The sequence below is a fragment of the Leptidea sinapis genome, chromosome 23 (genome assembly GCF_905404315.1).
Source record: "Leptidea sinapis chromosome 23, ilLepSina1.1, whole genome shotgun sequence".
NCBI lineage: Eukaryota > Metazoa > Arthropoda > Insecta > Lepidoptera > Pieridae > Leptidea > Leptidea sinapis.
The window spans coordinates 4496942-4518574 of NC_066287.1; the positions used below are offsets into that span (position 1 = coordinate 4496942).

General features: G+C 33.6%; 1 protein-coding gene across 1 annotated transcript in view; it reads right to left on the bottom strand.

Moving 5' to 3' along the window:
• Positions 1–21633, bottom strand: part of LOC126971412 (uncharacterized) — a 370061-nt gene that overhangs the window by 244069 nt on the left and 104359 nt on the right. The window lies entirely within an intron of this gene.

Here is a 21633-nt window from a genome sequence, read left to right on the forward strand (position 1 = left end):
CAAAGGTCCGAAGAACCCGGAAACGGCGAACATGTATGAAAAGAGTAGTAGAAGCGCGTGTGATTTGTAAGGTTAGAAACAAGTGGCATTCTGTTGTCTTTGCCTACTCCGACTGGAAACAGTGTGGGTGTGTGTGTGTTAATAAATGTTTTTTGAGTTTGTTATTCACACTGAAGGTTTTTATTATCTTTCCTATATTCAATTGTACCTTAAAGATAACGCCTCGAAATATTTTTTTCACTGGAAATATTTATAGAAAAATATCTCTCACTGAAAGCCGAAATAAACTGCCGCATCCATTATTCATAGCTTAGTATCCCCGCCCACCGGAAGTCACGCCTACTCTCATGGGCGTGTTCTATATACTATAAAACATAGTATATACCGAACTATCCATAAAGTTACTATTGTTGTTGAGATATGCTAGTAGAGAAATGTTTGATGTGAGCAACTATAGAAATAAAGTTTTCACTTGAGTACGGCGTTGACAAGAAATAATGTTAGATCTACCTTGTCTGGCTAAAACTTCTGTAACAAAAAATGGCAGTTGTAGACTGCCGGTAAAACTGAAAACTAAGAACTTTTATTATTAAAATTTGAAATTTCATAATGTTTAAAACTTATTTTCAATAATATATTAATCAGACACAAACACTATTTTAAAAATGCACAGTATATAATCACATTGAATTTTTCACTAAATCCATTCAATTTCACTTATAAGATATACACAGCACTAATGTTGCACAATACGTCATCTGTATAGCTACAGATATACTGCTATAAGCATTTCGGTGATAGGAACTCACGAGATTTCAACCATCCAAAAAGTGTCAAAAAAAATATTTTTTTAACTATTTATTTATCGCGTGCGCCAATCGTAAGCATGTCGATGAAGCGAACCCATAAGATTATGCCCTACCAAAAAGTGCCCGTCGCGATTAAAGAAGTTTTTATTTAAAAAAATATCAGGAGACATGAAGATTCGCGCTAGGACTCTTCCGCGTATCAACAAAGAGGACCTGAAACTTGGTGGTTATTGTCCATAAACAGATATCCCCTTAATCAATCACTTAAATTAAAAGCGGCTTGATCAAAATGCTTGTTGCCTCGAATCGCGATTAAAAAGACCAGATTTATCCTTTACACTGATGAAAAAACAATAACTGAAGAGTGTAATGATTGAAGACTATTGTGATACATATGGTGTACCAAATAAGGGCTAAAGGCTATACTATATAGCATGGTGTTCACATGACGCGTTACAATCGCAAGTATTTATAATATATGCCATATGGCAAGCTCAGTTGACCGCGATCTTTGAAGAGTGTGCACACAATCGTCACAATGGATTTAATACTCGATAGTCTTGAAAGCTCACCTAGCGATAATGACATGCAGAATTTGAATACTATATTGTCATAAATGCTACGAAAGAAGCAAAATGCCAGAGCATGGATATTAAATCATTCGAAAAACAAAATTTTATGAACGATGCGGGATTCGAACCCACGACCTCCGGCGTTCCGTGCCGGTGCTCTAAACCACTGAGCTAACCGTTCGAGTACCGCCTCGTTATAAAATTCTGTTTGCTTTGTTCAACTCTCAGGTTGTGGCTTCATCTACAGGATCTACTTTACAGTTGATAACCTGCTCAACCCCAATATTTGCATATTAGGAAATTGACTTGATATGTCGCTCTTGTAAATCTAAACAATTTTGTTTTTCAAATTTTATTTGTGTATTAATCCTAGAAGTGAGGGTTATAACTTTAAAAAAACATAACAAATTATTAAATCATGTAAAGTTCAGAGGTGATTTGTAACTTTTTGAAGATGGAAGAAGTAGGAAAAGGGCGGATCACGATAAAGCACAGCATGAACTCAGCACAGGACCAATTTTATTGGGTATAGTAAGCCAATAATATATCGTACAGTAGAAGTGTAAACGTGTCCATAATAAGGTATGGTGCTCAATTTGTGCTATGAATTATATGCTATATGGTATTATATTATAGCGTAGTCAGAAAAGAGATTTACGCTTATATCTGCAAAGAAGTTTACAAAGTGTTGGAAAAGGTTTGGTGGGAAAAGGAGTGGAGACTTCGATGAAGCGTGTCAGAAGACTGTCTTAGTTCGTTCTGTGTAATCTCGTAACAATAAACTTTCCTATCCGATCCGGGAACCTCTGATCGCGCGGTATCCCTCAGATCGGAGCGTTTTTGGCGCTTGCTTGCTCTGTCAATGCGTATTATTTTACATGTAGCAATAAACTGCTTATAATTAGGATGATTTGAGTGAATGTGTCTGCTAAAGCTATTGAAATAAGCTATAAGTCCATGCAAAAGTATATGTATAACCATCTTATAAACAAAATAAGGATCAGAACTTGGTGAGGGAATAGTGTGCCGTACGGCACACTCGGTTTCTGAAAAAAATAGTTTTTGGCCATTCTTTCGATTGGCATCATAAAAGTAGAGGTGTTTCTTTTTTACATTTCAGCCGGTTCGATTCCCAGACGAGACAAGTAATTTTTAGAAAATCTTTGAATGCAGAAGTACTAACTTTTAAAAATAACATAAAGTCTTCTTTCAGTAAATTACCCTATCTTCGATATTTAAGGTACTTTCCCTTCATATCCCATAACTTTGGGACATCCTGTATATATAATAATATAAGCAGTATGTTTATCAACATCATAGTATAAAACAAAGTCGCATCCCGCTCTGTCCCAATGTATGCTTAGATGTTTAAAACTACGCAATGGATTTTTATGCGTATTTTTTAAATAGTTACCTACGTCTGCCGAATTTGTATTTTATCGTCGTTTATTGTCGAGATATAAATAACGGGACGTTATATTTATTTTTTTTTTTTTTTTTAGAATATTTATTTAAAATACAATATAGTTATAGCTTACAATATAATAACACACACTTAAACTTTAGGAAGCTTATCTGTGTGTGAAGCCGCTTAGAATTAAATTACATAATATTTAAAAAGAAAACAACAATTACTTTCAATTAATACAGTTATTACAAGATGTTAACTTACAATTTTAAACAAAGTAGTATAGAAATCATTAAAATGCAAAACAAAAAATAATTATCAACTAAATGTTAGTAATTACAAATTAGTTGTCTACTTAGCTTACCGCAGATACAATTATATTAATGAAGGATTTTGTAAAAAGTACTTTTTTAACGATGACTTATATTTATTTTTATTTATATATAATTTTTGAATCTCTAAGGGAGTCTCGTTTAAGTATAGAGGAATGACGTAGTTGTTTGCTCTGGTGCCATATATATTTGTAGATTTAGGTAATTTAAATGACATAGTTGTTCCTGTAAATTGTCTTAGATGAGGCAGTCTTTGAATTTCTCGAAGGAATTTAGATTCATTTATATCTGACAATATACGGAATTTCACTTTATCAAAGACATTTATAACCTTGCAATGTTTAAATAGTGCAAGATCCGTATTTTCTTTGTGTTTATAAAAATAATTTGGAACGATAGTTTTAAGAATTCTTTTTTGTAATTTGTATATATCCTCTAAATATGACTTGTACGTCCTTCCGTAACTGCTTAGTCCGTAGTTTATAACGGAATCCGCCAGAGCCATATATAATAATCTTAGGGCACTATAAGGTAACTTATATTTTAAATATGCAAGTTTACAAAGCACCGATCTCAATTTAGCACAAACATGGTTTTTATGAGGTCCCCAATTGAGTCTATTATCAATCACAAGCCCAAGGTATGAGTATTCTTGTACATTTTCTATTTTAATACAACCACACGTCTGTATTGGATTGTGGAAACAACGGTGGTGGTGGGCGATAATAGCGGGTTCATTTTGTGTTTTATGATGAGACGAATGTACATACATAAGTTTAGTTTTGTCAATATTAATAACCAATCCGACATCATGAGCCCACATACACATATTATTGAAATCTGATTGCATATCATGTTCTGCTAATTTAAGGTTTTTGTTTGCAACAACCAAACAAGTGTCATCTGCAAATTGGTACACTGAGGCTTTTGTGATAACACCACACATATCATTTACATATAGTAAGTATTCTAAAGGACCTAAGATTGAGCCTTGAGCACAGCCGCTTAGTGTAGGTATCATAGTGCTTTTAGTGTTTAATACTTTCACTGATGTACAACGATTATTATGATAGCTTTTGATTAAGTTAAGAAATGGTCCCTGTATCCCATTTTGCGAGAGCTTTTCAAAAAGTATGTCGTAATTAAGAACATCAAAAGCCTTGCTGAAATCAATAAACATCACTAATATATTTAGTTTATTATTTAGGTGACCATTTATTTCATTAGAGAATTTTTCTAAAAGTTGCGAAGTATTCTTGTTTTTTTGAAAACCAAATTGATTTTCGTTTATTATATTATTTTTGGCTAGAAAAGCATTTATTTTATCACAAATATATCGCTCTATTATTTTATTTATGCTCGATAAAATTGTTATTGGACGATAATTATTGTAATCATTCCTTTCGCCTTTTTTATATATTGGTCGTACTATTCCTATCTTTAACAGGTCTGGATAAATGCCAGTTTTAATGGAGCAGTTTATGAGGTGTGTTAATATTGGGACCATCTTTTCTGAAATATATTTTAGGTCATAGGCTCGTATGCCATCATAACCTGGACTTTTATCAATATTAAGTTTTTTTAAAATTTGATTTACTTCTTCCTTTGTTGCTTTTCCAATCCAGATAGCGCGGTCAGCAATGTTATTATATACATTAGGGTTTAGCAGTTTTCCGAAGTGACATTTATTGGTGATTTTCTTAACATTTCTATCAAATTCTTGTATAAAATTATTTGCTAATTGTAATGGTTCTAGACTAAAGGATCTTATTAAAATTTCATCTATACTTTTTGTGATTTTACCTGTCAAATTGTTTATTATTTTCCACACCATACGGGGGTTATTAAAATTATTCGAAACTGTTTTCATGGTGTACGTATATTTGAGCCTTTGCGCATATTTATTTGTTTTATTTCTGTACTTATTATATATAAGCCTATTTTTTGCATTATTCATGTCTTGACGCCATATGTAAAAAAGTTTGTCACGTTTTTTACACATTTCTGTCAGACGGCTATTACTCCACTCACATGATTTTCGCTTAGTGATATTAGTTGGACTTTCAATTCTACATTTAATTTTTATTATTCGCTTTTGACAGAACGACAGTCTGTCCGGGCAGCAGTAGATAATATAAGCTTCCTTATTCCATTAAATATAAGATACGACATGGGTACTTTCCAAAACAGCGCGTACATCTTGCTTGAGGCCTTTAAACGGCGGTGATCGCTTAACATCAGGTGACCTTGACTTTTTTTGTTCTCCTCTTCCATAAAAAAATGAATTTACTTTCTAAAATTAAAAAGTAACTTTATAACCAAATGGTTATTATTACTCGTTGTGATGGCAAGTGTTCTGATCGAAAGACCCTGGTGGCTTGGGCACGGAGATGGGTGCAGGAGGTCTATTACGAAAATCGAAAGCCGAAATTTCGTCCGAAACGTAAGAACGACGAACTTCAAATTAAATCCTATTACCAAAGTACTTCGGATCCGATTAGTGCGGACGGATTTCATTTCTAAGCCATAGACACAACCATAAGAAGTGATGTTGTAGTTACGACCTTATTATACTCAAACAAAGAAAATTTCAATGTCAAGTGAATTTGGAAATAAGGACAATGAAAGACAAAATGTCTAATCGCGAACTTCGTATCGATCCTCGGATTCGAAACACTTTCGTATTAGGAGAATGTACGATCCGTCAACCGAAACTTCGTATTACGATTTTGGCTCCTTCTCATGTCCAAGTTACGTCAGTTGGCATAAAAAGGCATAAAAGGCATTTATTTTCTCAAAATTGTTTCGTTTAGAATTCTTTTTGATGTCATTTCTTATACTACTAGATACTACTACCGCTTCGGAAACAAATGGCGCTCTGAGAGAGAAGAAGCGGCGCAAGAAACTCTCCCAGCATTCTTTTTTTTTGCGCTTTTTAATGAAGTATACAATATTGTACTGTCATTGATATTGCTATAAAATAATCATAATCTAGTCCCAGACTGTCCAATCATTTAGATAGTGGATGTGGAGTAGTGGCATTTACGACAGAGCCATTTTAAATAAAACATTTAAATTTATTTATAGATAATGCCTGCACAGTTGCTGGGACTTTATGATAAAAGTGTATAATAAAAATAAAAAATTCTTTATTAGTTTTAACAAATTCTCCATAATAAATAGTGGCAAGAACCTCCTTTTAAGCATATAAAGAATGCTTGTGCCAGGAGACTCCTGGTGTATACATTTAGTGTATACATTTACCCTTAAAGCTACTATGTATCTTATAATAAAATAAAATTTTCAATAAAAATATACAATATTGTACAGTCATTTCTATCGCTATAAAATAATCACAGGCAGTCCGATCATTTAGATATTCAGCAGTGGAGTAATAGGATTTACGACAGAGCTATTTTTTTATAAAACATTTAAATTTATTTATAGATAATGCCTGAACAGTGGCTGGGACTTTATTGTAGAAGTGTTTACATTTACCCTTAAAGCTATTATGTATCTTATGAAGCCTACTAGAATTAGTTACAAGCAATCCCTTATTTCTAGTGTTATAATAATGAAAATCACTATTAAGAGGAAAAAGGTGACGATTTTTGTGAACATATATTAAATTTTCATAAATGTACTGACAATGAACAGTCATAATATTTATTTCTTTCAATTTTTCTTTGAGAGACTGTCTATAACAAAGCTGATATATAGCACGAACAAACACTATATCAATGTCAGCAGCATGACCCCATAGTAATATACCGTACGTCATGATGCTGTGAAAATAACTAAAGTACACTTATCTAGCGGTCGCAACATTCGTGTACTCTCTAATTTTTCTAACAGCATATGCCGCAGAGCTGAGTCTATCTGCTAGATGGGTAATATGTGGACCCCACTGTTGGTGCTGGGGCTGCTGTTTCAACTGCCGAAGACAGCGAGCGTCGCAAATACGTTGGTCTCAGAGAGTCTTATATCTTTGTGCCGTTTGGTAATTAATATAATATTAACATAGGTACATCAATATTACATCATATATCAGTGACTAGCTGACCCGGCAGACTACGTACTGCCTCAATCGATAAATAAACGACCTCGACTTTTGTATGTACGTCAAATAGTATTGTTTGCCTTCAGAAATCTAATTTGTGACAAAACTTAAGATATGTCAATCTACATAAACATAATCTGAGAGATAGTTAACAACCAAATAGTCAAAACCATGTAGTTAATCTACCCACTATAGTTAGCTAAAATTAAGTTTATTTTTTACCTCCTGAGAAAATACGAAATATATAAAAATTCTAATTAGTTATTCATTTTAAACTATTCTTTCAATTTGATTTCTAATCGACGGGGACACATCAAAGGAAAAACAAAATTGTTGGTTTTATTTTACTCCAAGCATTTGCATATTTATTCACCTTTTAAACCTTCCCTGGATTTCCACAAATAATTCAAGACCAAAATTAGCCAAATCGGTCCAGCCGTTCTCGAGTTTTAGCGAGACTAACGAACAGCAATTCATTTTTATATACATATATAGATAGACATCCTCTTAAAGTTTTCTCTTCTATTACTTGGGTATGTGTGGATGAAATAGATACAGAAGTAATGATACCCGGTGAGTCTTGTCGACGAGAGCCACCACTGAAAATGAAATAAAAAAATCAAAACCCCTTAGGTTAAGTGCTACAGTAAACAGAACATTTCATATTAAATGGTTTCAAAAATCTTGAGCAACCCTGACTTATTAATAGAGGAGGTCCATTCAAACGCTGTGGAATGAGCTTCCTTGTGCAGTGTTTCCGGGACGATACGACATGGGTACCTTCAAAAGGAGCGCGTACACCTTCCTTAAAGGCCGGCAACGCTCTTGTGATTCCTCTGGTGTTGCAAGAGAATGTGGGCGGCGGTGATCACTTAACACCAGGTGACCTGTACGCTTGTTTGTCCTCCTATTCCATAAAAAAAAAATACTATGTTACCCGTCGGACACAAAGTACCACTTGGGTATATCAATAATAAACAAAAATTGAAACTAACATCTAGTTAGTTTACCTATTGCAGTTCATGGCAAAACTTAATGTCTACTAGGAAAAGAACTGCAAAGGAAAACCCTGCACACACTAATGTAATTTTATTTTACAGGCTAGAATTACAATTTTTGTTGGTTGCCTATGTTGGGTTGAGCAGTTTACTTCCACGCTTGCCGCTGCACTCCAACTAGATACCGCAGGCGTAGTCGCATAGTGCGGCAACTAATACTACGCCCAAGTGGGCGTGCTCGAGCCAGTCTCGAGAGAAGTGTGACGTTGATGTGCCACATGTTCTGTTAAGCTATGCTAAGAATTGAAACTAAAATTCTGGGTTGTGTACTAAAACTTTGTAAAAAGAATACTACAAGAAATAAGAAAGACACTGGGATCACATATCGTCAGTAAGTATTTTGTATTTTATTAGTTTCAATGTAAAATTACACGAAGCGTATAATATTACAAAATTTGAAAGATACCATTGCATCTAATAGTTGCCGTAATAAAAAAGCTATTGTTCTTAGGTAGTGCGCTATCTAGTTGGAGCGCAGCGGAGACCAATCCTTAATCTAAGGGTATAGTAGCATTTGATGCATAATTTTTGTTTTATGGTCAACTTAAATTTGTTATACAAAGGGAGTTCTTGGTTTCCTTACCAATCCCCCTCACGTGAGCCTCTTGCCAGATTATATTAAAAAAAACATTGTTTTCTTTTGAATAAATGTTATATCGATAAAGCCTTATATTACTACTAGCTGACCCGACAGACGTTGTTCTGTTCGAAATAAAAAAAACTGTTGCAGATAGAATTTCGTAGAATCCGATCTTAGCTGACCACTAGTCGGCGTAAGGAATATTCCAATCGAAATATTTCAAATCTCTACGCCTTATGGTTCCAGAGATATCGTTATGAGTCTATACAGGTAAATTAGGAATACGAATCCCGGTGGGTGCAATCATTTGTATGATAAATATGGATGTTTGTTTCCGAGTCTGATGGATGTTTATATGTATTCATGTATGTTTAAGTAAGTATATTGTATTATATATATCGTTGTCTTGTTCCCATAGTACAGGTTATGCCTAGTTTGGGGCAAGATAATTTGTGTGAAAGTGTGTCAATATTATTATATTATTATTATACGAGTATTATTGTATAGGTGGAAATATCATATAATCTTATATCTCTAATCGAGCAATTCTTGTTTATATATAATCTGAATCTCGGAAACGGATCCAACGATTTTCATAAAATTTTGTAGTTTCGGGGCCGAGAAATCGATCTAGCTATGTTTAAATTTTAACAAATGTAGTTTTATCCGTATTTTAATGAGAAACAGCTACAATAACATTAGAATACAAAGGTAAATTTCGCCAATATATACAAGACTATAATAGCTTAGATGACATTGAGTGATCCCGAAAGCAGAAGATCCCGGTTCGAATCCAGATGTTATCATAGGAAGAACTAACAGTAGTTCTTTTTTTGTTCAAGTTTTGTACATTATTAAAAATCCTAGTAAGGCTCGGTCGTCCGGATGTTATGTATATATATATATATATATATATAACATCCGGACGACCGAGCCGATATATATATATATATATATATATATATATATGTATTATATACTAGCTGACCCAGCCAACGTTGTATTGCCGATATTAAAATCACGATACAAAAGTAACTGTTGATCGTAGATGGGTGAAAATTTTAAGTTGTATGTATTTTTTAATGCTGACTCATAATCAAACAAAATTAAAAAAATGTCACAAAAATTATGTTGTCCGATTCTCAGACCTACCCAATATGCACTCAAAATTTCATGAGAATGAGTTCAAAGTTTAACACCATGACACGAGAATTTTATATATTAGATACCCAATATTATGGAGGTGGGAGAATAATACTTTTAATTGAAGGGAAAAGCCTTCGATTAAAAGCATCCTTCCTAATGTTTTCAACACTTATTAGATACGTACGAAACCCTTATTTATCCCCGCAGCTATCAAGGTATCGAGCGCCAGTCAATAAAGTCCCGCTTTTTAAATATTTATCCATGCTCGCCCTACCATCGTAAACTACACAGACGTAAGGTAACGAAATTGGTCTTATATGACCTTCATAAACTTCGTGAAGGTCAGTAAAATGTATTTGATGGTTTTTGTAAACCGAACGGGGTGAGCAATTTATTTATATTACCGATCACAAAATGTATAAAATAGCAACTAAAATAATTACTATTGGAATCTGTATAATAAACTAGCTGATGCCGGCGACGTCTGCGTGGACGCTGTGAAGCAGCAAAAATACTATGCCCGCATCTATTATATATTCCACCTATATGTTTCTCGACATTTTGTGAACATTCATTGTAAGATCGTATGCCCAAGTTATTAGCGATTCAGTAATTTTTTGCCGGCGCTCTGTTTAACGCTGTGCACTTGCGAGCCGGCAAGCATTTGCCTTAGAAGCACGCTGATTAGTTATTAGATGGGCATGCTTCATAAGGTGTTTGAGTGGGACGCTGAGATGCCATGTGCTCCGCTTTCTCTTGACGCCGAGAAACTGCTTCTTCAGATGTTTCACCGAGACGTTGAGAGGCCATACACTCTGCGTTTTTTGACGCCGAGAAGTTGCGTCTTCAGCAGTCTCTGAAGCACGCTGATAACGCTATGCGCATAGCATTTGCCTGACGTCGTGCATCAGCTTGAGCAGAACTTTCTCCAGCTCTGACTTCTGCTTGACGTGCTGCTTGCTCACGTCTAAGGTACTCAGCATGAACATTCGATTCTTGTTGTCTAGGAATTATCAACTGGCAAAAAAAAAGATTGGATTTGCGTTTGCGTTTGCAAGTCATAATTGCACCAAAATTATTAAACTTATATAGCTATCTAAATAGCTATAGACTAAAGAACTTACCAAAAATAATTAAAGTTCCTACGCTATTTGACAAAAATATTAAACAAAGAAACTAAAGTATCTACTAAACACAAAATAATTACTTGTTGAAGTCACTTTTTACGTAGAAAAAAGTAACTTCAAAATAAGTCAACAGTCATCAATCAGCGGAGAATCCTAAAACCGCGATTTGAAAATGATGTCATTTGCACAGCGCCATCTACGGTACAACTCCTATAAATTTAAGGCGATGGGACTGAGAATTTCGAGGCTTCAAGTTAGGGGAAGTCGAATGAAAGTGCTCGAATTTACAGGAGTTCTAATGTATTGAAAAACACTTGCACTTTACCGCGTACGTCAACTAACGAACAGCCCGTTTCACGCAACTTTGGTACATTACCTATGTATGATTTATCCTAAAGTAATGGTCTGTTTTTACTGATTTAAGGCACAAATATTATCTGCATTAAGTGTTCTTTACGATGAAGTTCTTAGTTAAATTTAATGAAAAGTAGTCATATACTGTCAATAAAACCACCTAAAAACACACCCCAGAATTTTATTAATTTTACTAAAACATAAAAGCAGTTTCTGTGGCTAAACACTTAAAATATATCATAACAACAGATATCCATACATTCTTACAAAATGCGCAATATTTATAATATTAGTAGGATAGATTAGATTAGAAAAAAAAAATATGTCAATAACTGGTACTGATTGTACCAGGTCGTTGAAAACAAATGGCTGAAATAGAAGCAAGATCGGCAACGCTCCTGTGTTAACTTATATAGATATATTTGCTGACCCGACGGACATCGTTCTGTTCAAAAGAAAAAAAAGAATTAATTTATTATCTAAACCAATGAAAGTTAAAGGTTAGGTACATTGAAAAAGTTTATAATAAAGCTGGGTAGTCGTGATGTTTTTAAACTTTCTGCGCAATTTTTTAAATATAAAAACCTTCTAAAAATTATCAGAAAATCTTTCCGTTCTAAAGCTAAACAGTGAGCAGGTAAAATAGGGGTTCATTTATTTAAATATATAGATACATATATAAAAATGAAACATGTAGTTAATACAAATACGAAATACAACTATATAATTTGTTCCACATTTATTTATTTATTTATTTGTATAAAGAAACTTACAGCTATTTATATTACATAAAAGTATGATAATCTATAAATATTACACTAGCCAAAATAGTTCCTAACGATGCTTATTACATAGTGAAGTTTTAAGACTTATAAAAATTATTACAAAAAAAATACAAAAGTTTAAAGAGCTAATAAATTCTCTGATACAAAATAAATATAACCTTTAGATAACAATTTTTTTAACAAAAGATACAAAATCGTACTTATTACATCGAAATATATTTATAGGGTAATATTAAAATTACAATATAATATGTATAACTATAAATATATTTGTGTATACTAGTTGATGAGGTAAATTTTTCTATGTATATTACATACATACAGTGCAATATTTTTCTTTATGCGTTAATTGTAAAACAGCACTAAGGAAAACTCTTCACTAACAATGTCCTTACTTTCCCATAACAAAATATAAGTGATGTGCAATTCTGTCGATAGAACGTTCGTAATTAGCGATACATTATCGATATTACGAGAACGAGACTGCACTTAAGAGGACATTTTATAGTGATGAGCTGCAGTCGATAAATTTGAATTTATACGTTAAGGTATTAATGCTGTCCTTAATATAATATAAATAATATATTACTTATATTTTATATATATTATTCTTTTTTTTAATAACTTTTCTTATTGTTTCTTATATATTTATGTCTATATGTATGATAATCCAAATAAAACTAATAATAATTAAGTTTAGTTAGGTAAATAATTCATAAGATTAAAATTTTAGATTAAATAAGAAAACTTTAATATTTTATTTTTTAACAATTAGGCCGAGGATTTTTGGACAGCCCTAGCACAGGCTTAGGTCTAATTGGGCTGCCAGTTGCAATCACCAGCCTTAAGTTTTAGTCTAATGCTTTGGTCTATAAATTATCGTGTAAATGGTGTTCACTTTTTTAAGTCTCTAAATAAATAAATAAAATTAAAATTGATAACGGTCAAGATCAACTTCGGAAAGAGAGTTGAAAGAGACTTTTAGCACAAATTATAATATAATTTATATTGGATAAGAATGTTGAGCATTGTTTAATATATGTAGATAAACGTTATCCTTTGTTATATGGTAGAGTTCTCGTGACAGGTATCGTCATGCTCGCATAAAGCCATGATTTTATTTACAGTATGTGTAGATTGGTGTAACTACTGTATTGTACTATATGTATGTACTTAATAACTATGTTTTTACTTATTAATTTACATTTTTTTGACTTACTTATGTAAGGCATTTATTAATTGACGTTTCAGTGTTTTTGTTGCATCTCTTTGCATATATTTTAATTGAAATGATTTGTAATTTTTTTTATGGAATGGGAGGACAAACAATCGTACGGGTCACCTGTTGTTAAGTGATCACCGCCGCCCACAATCTCTTGCAACACCAGAGGAATCACAGGAGCGTTGCCGGCCTTTAAGGAAGGTGTAAGCGCTTTTTTTGAAGGTACCCATGTCGTATCGACCCGGAAACACCGCACAAGGAAGCTCATTCCACAGCTTTGTAGTACGTGGAAGAAAGCTCCTTGAAAACCGCACTGTGGAGGACCGCTTAATTAAATATAAGAACTTGTAATACCATTCTGTTGCGAAACTTAGAGTTTCTTTCTCGTTCTTCTCTAAGGAAATATGCCTTCCGAATGAGCAGTATGAAAAATTTACATATTTATTTTAGTGTAATGCAATTTACAAACGAAATACAATAATTTTGATTTTATTTGATTTGGATTAACGAAATCCTGCAAACGTCCCTATTTGGGTGCCAAATAATGATAATTTTCAGAGTAATGAATATTAAAATTTATAACTAGTCGATGCTTCATAAAAATGACTTTAATGTAAAATTCAAGTAATTTAATTTCCGGACAAATATCATGAAATTTGTACTACTGGAAATAAATGCTTGAAAATGTTTAACAAGTTTTTCACCTCAAATCCTTTCATTTAAAATTCAGTGAAATATTATGTAATGTTGTAAATTTTTACATTAAGTGTAGTACTAGTACTAAAATACAATTTTAGGTTATAAGTAACGTAAAATTTTAGTTTACCCAGGCCAACAGTCACATTATATTAAAAAAAATACGTTAAAGCAATCATACAGATTTCATTAAATTCATATTAAGAGGATATAGACCACAAAATAAGAAGAAATATGGCTTAAAATGTAAATTAATCATAGTAAGTTAGATCAAAAAGAAACGTAGTTTGTGGCGTTTGAATTTAAAAGATTTATTATCAGAAGTATATAAAGCTTAATTATTTTTTTTCTCTTTACTATGCCTGTTACGTTAACAGCGGTCCACGACATAGCCCATCGAATTAGCAAGGTGAAGTGGCATTTACATTAGCCACAAAACAGATAAACGCTGAGTTGGACGTATTTTTTCGTAAAGACCGCAACTGAATGAGCATATCCAAAGATCAGGATAAGGGGCTCGCATTAAGAAACGCCTATGTTTAGCAGTGGATTAAAATAGTCTAATAATAATGATGTTCTATAATAATATGAAAAACAATAAATATAATTATCATAACATCGATATCTACAGTTGTAGCACACCCCTATGTAGCGTGCAATGCTATAATTCCTGTACGAAATACAGCACTTACCTCGCTGGTTACTTTCAATACGACTTCGCTTCTAGACGAATAACTACAGGTTGCTCTATTATTAATTCATCAATTTAATTAAACATTTGTATTGAAATAATATCACCATTCGAAGAGATGTTTTCCTAGAGGGATTTTTTCGACGCCGTTGGAAATAAAACGACAAAATACTTAACATAGACCCAATGCGTAGCGTTATTTAACTAGGTTTTTATTTTAACTTGAACCAGGGTGTAATGTTTCCACTATAAAAACGTTGTTTTATTAATATTTTATTACTATTATTATTTAATGTGTTATAAAATAATAAAACTATAAAATAAATTATTAAGTAAGTTCAATATTATTCCATATGTATAGACACAGTTCACGATTGACTGGTTGGAAAATAATATAAGAAAATAGAAATACATAACTTAACAAAAAAAATTAAATTTAAAATAACCCTGGAACGAGACATATGTAATACTATACTAGTCAAAACAAACTAAGGGCCACTTGATTTTTTTGACCTCGTTGGCGATAATTTATTTTTTATGCATTCTCAAGTAGTTGATTATTTATCGTGGTGTTACCTTATTTGTATACACACGTTTTTGAATGAAATACCTGCATAATTGTTTAAAGTGGGTAGTTTTTGATAATTTATTAAAACCACTTGATTCTACCCGATTTTAAGGCGGATTTCAACTCAGCCAAATTGACGATTCTGTCAAGAACACTAAGTTTTGTTTAACTAGTGGCTGAATTAACATTTTAAAAAAGTAAAGTTTAGTTTTGCAAAAATGTTAATATTTAGAAAAAGTGGAGATAAATTAATTTTTTAATTGTTATTTTAATTATTTTATGCTGACTACAATAAGAATCAATTATTTTATCCAATCGAATCATTAATTAACCTTTAATCCTCAAGAATTCATGAGAATACTGTAAAAACGTGGTGGCTTTTATTTTGTTTTGACTAGTGTATATGTATTATAATGTGTTACATGGAAAGCTATTTAGACGAAACTAGTAATAGTCCTTATTAAATTAAGACATTACAAACTGATGCTGTAATGCCGTGCAAGATAATGATAAATACAGATAAAATTACTTATATTAAAATCAAGTTTGTGTTGTTGTCAGTACACCCTGTATAGTCTGTAATGAGTGAGCACGTACACTTGGTATGTATATTTAAATTTGATACCCGCTGTAGCTGAGTGGATGTAAATATTTGTGTATTTGTTTATGCATACATATATAACTTCACTAATATTATAAGGAGGAAAATATTTGTGTTTTTGTATGTATGTTTGTAACGGAATTGAACATAAGTTGCTCCAACATGAAAACATTTGATTTACTTGGAAATTTGCACCCGTATCTAAGACAACGTCGATACGTCGAAGGGTTGGTCGCCCAATTGTTTAAACCGTTGACTCTTACCACGGAGACCTCGGTTCGATTTTCATCCGCGGAAATACGCGCATAAACATGCGTTTTCGTTTTTCCAATACCTTTATTGGACGTTTATGCGTCGGTTTTTTTTTATGAAAATAAGGAACGAGACGAACAGCTGATGGTAATTGATAAGTCCTGCCCATTGCAATGCAGTGCCGCTCAGGATTATTGAAAAACCCAAAAATTCTGGGCGGCACTAGAATTGCGCTCTTCTCCGTGAGACATAAGATGTTAAGTCTTATTTGCCCAGTGATTTCACTAACAACGGCGCCCTTTGGACCGAAACACAGTAATACTTACACATTACTGCTTCACGGTAGAAATAGGCGTCGTTGTCTACCCATAATCTAGCCGGCATCCTGTGCAAATAGCCTCCCACTGGTAAAATCGTTCTTGATACAAGAGGGTATGGGATGCGGTGATCACTTACCATCAGGTGACTAGTATGCTCGTTTGTCCTACTCTTCCATATGAAAAATACAATATGTATGTATACTAACCAGTATCACGGGGATCATTAAAAAATACGGCACAATGTCGATGTAAGAATAAATCGAGTTTTTAACACTTGAATTAGCTAAAATATTTAGTTAAAGACAATTATAGACGCGTTCTAACAATTGACAAATATTTATTTTTAAAAATGGTTTATCATCTACCAGTTGGGATTTTTTTTGATATTATAAATAATGACGCTTTTTATTGGTAACAGAATTTTCAAAGAATGGTTTAGTAGATCCAGAGATTACCCCCTACTACCTCACAAACTCTACCTCTGTGATATACGCATAGAAAAATCTATATTTTCCCGTCAAATATCCATATCTCTCGTTTTGCTAGTAGCTTCCTCTTAACACAGTCACCAGTGGGAGGCTCCTACGCACAGGATGCCGGCTAGATTATAGGCACCACAACGGTAGCAAGAGAAGCAGTAATGTATAAGCATTACATTGCACTCTGAAAGGCGCCGTAGCTAGTGAAATTACTAGGCAAATGAAACTTAACATCTTATGTCTTAAGGTGACGAGCTCAATTGTAGTGCCACTCAGATTTTTTTTTTTTTTCAAGAATCCAGAGCGGCATTGTATTGTAATGAGCAGGGCGTATTAATTACGCCCTGCTCGTCTCGTCCCTAATTTTTATAAAAAAGTCGCATTGTGGAATAATATTTTGCCGGTCGCAATAAAACAGTGTATTCCGACGAAGGGCTTGAATAGAATTGAATAAAATAATTATACTCTCAAAACAACATGTTGAATTTTGTAAAAATATTTTAACTAATATTATTTAAAACAATCCTTTATTCAGATTAAGTTATATTATTGTTGATAAATTATTTAATATTGCATCAGTTTGTCCTTATTTGACAAAGGCCTCTACTTTTTTTAATATGAAAAAAAAAAGTTATTTTTCGGTTCTATCTCTTCTTTTTCTAGTACATAGTAATATTAATTATAATATTGCTATTATTTTAATATTTACTAGCTGCCCCGACAGACGTTGTTCTGTAGATAGTAAAAAAACAACTGTTTTATATTTCAAAACATCAAAAATTATTTCGTAAATATGCTCCCTGTTGTTAGAATGAAATTGTTTCACAGCGGAACTGTCAAACCGTGCGTCACTAAATTCTTTCATAGAAAATATGTCCATACAAAACAAATATTGAAAATAAAAATATTTATGGGTCCCAAATCGAAATAAAAACTACCCTATCTCTCAAGTTGGACCAAACTGCACTCCATGAAGTAATCACCATTAAAATCCGTTCATTAGTTTAGGAGTCCATTGAGGACAAACATTGTGACACGAGATTTATATATATTAAGATGTACCTATATTCTGATCAGTAGTACCAAATTTCAAATTATTATCTTTTAAAAAATTTTAATGGAACCTTTAATAAAACAAATAATATTATTTAACAATTGTAGTTACTCAATGGATCACCAGGGGGCTGCTGAAAATCAGCGCTGTGTTGGCATTATACCCTCGTATCATGACGCTGAGTCAGTTCCTTTTGATAGCAATAACTGCCACAGAGAACTTTTAAATTAGAATAATCACTAATATATTATACATTCTACCGCATTTATCACGGGGAGTGTTCCGAAGAGCTGTTCAACCTGATTCCTGCCGCCGAATTTCACCTTCGCACGACACGCCACAAGTTACGATATCATCCCCACCATCTGGATATGTGGCGGTCCTCCACAGTGCGGTTTTCAAGGAGCTTTCTTCCTCGTACTACGGAGCTGTGGAATGAGCTTCCTTGTGCGGTGTTTCCGGGACGACACGACAAGGTAGGCACCCAACTTATAAGAAAACCGCGTACACCTTCCTTAAAGGCCGGCAACGCTCTTGTGATTCCTCTGGTGTTGCAAGAGAATGTGGGCGGCGGTGGTCACTTAACACCAGGTGACCCGTACGCTCGTTTGTCTTCCTATTCCATAAAAAAAATACATATCTTATTTGTATTTTTTGCATTTTGTATTTTTTTTTATGTTATTTATACTTATTTTTTTACCTCTGTAAGTCTTTTTTACTTGTATTATTCTGTGTGGTTTGTGTTTTCTTATTAATAAAGTTTTCATTCATTCATTCATTAAAATTGCCGACTATCGTATTAATTTCGTCTTCGTCGTCGTCTTCTTTTGTATTCTTCTTATTATGTGTCTTCTATGGCTTCTTATCCCACTTCTTCACCAAAACGTAACTCTCTTGCTCCATTTCTCTTCTCCTCTCTCTATAGCCTGTCCATTTCTATTTATATTTCTCTACAGTATACGCCACGGTTACTAGTTTCTGTATCTGTTTGCAGGACAGATTAAAACGTAAAATTTTACGGCCGTTCCCAATATTCAGTCTATCTCTTACTTGAGATAAAAATAGTAACTATCGTAGACTTTTCTGTCCCAATAAACTTATAGACGGTAACTCACCTTATCCGTACCCGCTGTCTGTCAATGGGACGATTTATAGCTTTCCAGCGATAGAAGATTGTATGGAAATTTCAATTCACGCGTCCCAATATAAGGCGATATGAATGACTTATAGGGTAAATTGGGACAGCTTCAGATTATTGACAGCTAATTACTGACAGTAGAAGATAGTAATTTATCTCTATCTGGAGATAGTATATAGGGAACGGCCGATAGAGAATTATGAATTTTATATTTTATTTTATGTACCATACATAGTACATAGTTACTTTTACGTTACTTGGGTAATATACGTTAAGTACAACAACATCAAAGTAACATTAACATTGCATTTGAATTAAACTCGCCGGACATAAAGTTGTATACAATAAAATGCACGCCTGTATTAAAAGTTAATATTCTATTTGCGGACCATAGACTTAAACAATATCGTAGACAGAGTCATCACAAAGTAGTTTATTCTATAGCGCGATTTTGCTGGTGATTTAGTTTTTTTCATAGTATTATCTGCATAGCACAGTATTTGAGGGAACAACGCTGCTGATATTAATACCATCTTTGTGCTGCAGGAGAGGGCTATTCGCGCTATTTATAACCTAGGTCCTAAAGAATCATTGAGAGCAAACTTTAAAGAAATAAAGATCTTAACTCTCTTAATAATTTATTAAGACGACCCCTATAGCCCAGTGGTTAGTGACCTTGCCTACGTAGCTAGAGGTCCCGTGTTAGAATCCCGGTATGTGCAGACATTTATATGATGAATATGAATGTAAGTATAAGAACAATTTTATTTTACAATACCTTGTCTAAAAGTTACTAAGTCCTGGGTGCAGACTCATAAAGTGCACGGCTTATTGTTTACTGCAGACTGTTAGCTGGCTACGTGGCTCGAGTAGCTAACTCCTGCAGGACCTAGGCTGAGGGTATAACAGTGGTAGGTCCTTTAATCTCACTAGCTGAAGAACGTTTGTATGGTAAAGAAAATATTTTATAACAATTCTACATCTTGGTAATGGGGCGATTAGGCCCAGGCTATTAATTGCAGAATGGTGTACAAATGAAACGGAAAACATGAGCATATACTATTTAAACTTAACAATTTACACGAACTAAACACGAAATAAAGTTAACAATAGGACTAAACTGATAGGGATATTAGTAGGAAATTTGTTAGTCTATGCTCGTATAGAATAGATTTAGATTATTAACGTTATTTAACAGAATGTTAAAGTTATTGCTTGCTCGCCAAGTAAAAGTATTTCTTTTATAAGTTTACCATAGGGAGGCTCCTTTGCACAGGATGTCGGCTAGATTATGGGTACCTCAACGGCGCCTATTTCTGCCGTGAAGCAGTAATGTTTAAACAATACTGTGTTTCGGTCTGAAGGGCGTCGTAGCTAGTGAAATTACTGGGCAAATGAGACTCATCATCTTACGTCTCAAGATGACGAGCGCAATTGTAGTGCCGTTCAGAATTTTTGGGTTTTTCACGAAACCTGAGCGGCACTGCATTGTAATGGGCAGGACATATCAATTACCATCAGCAGACCGTGCTGCTCGTCTTGTCCCTTATTTTCATAAAATAAATGGTTAGTGTGGGGAAGTCTTAGTGATGATGTTTTCGAAGTGATTCAACATTAAACCTTTGATATAATATGTATGATCCCCTGTCGTAATTCTATACAAAATCATATCACTCTTTGCTGGTCACCCTGTGATAAAATATTAAAACATGTCTCGGAGGGTTCTGCTACAGAAATAGATGTGATGGCAGTACTGCCTCGGATGAACACTGCACATTCAATTAGTTCTAATGGTGCTACAGAAATAGATTTGGTGGGAGTACTGCCCCGGATGAACACGGCACATACAGGTAGTTCTAATGGTGCCACAGAAATAGATTTGGTGGGAGTACTGCCCCGGATGAATACGGCACATACAGTTAGTTCTAATGGTGCCACAGAAATAGATTTGGTGGGAGTACTGCCCCGGATGAATACTGCACATACATATAGTTCTAATGCTACAACACAAATGAGGTATGCTGGCACTTTTGCCCTCGAAGACCACTGTCCACATAGTTCTACTGCTGTTACAGATATAGGTTTGCTTGATGGTATAAATGCCCCTGATAAACACTGGATATACAGTTAATTAAACGCTAAACATTAAACTACACGCACGCACGCAAATTTTACCTTAACAACCCACAAGATATAACACTAATAGTGCCTTTTAAATATTATGAACAAATTAAAATATAATTCTTTTATTTTCATGTCAGCAATGTTGTAATTTGCAAACTTGGCTATTTGTTGTAATAGTACTATTAAAACAAACATTATCAAAATTTCAGTTGTCTAACTATTGCGTCGAGATACAGCTCGTTGACATACAGACAGAC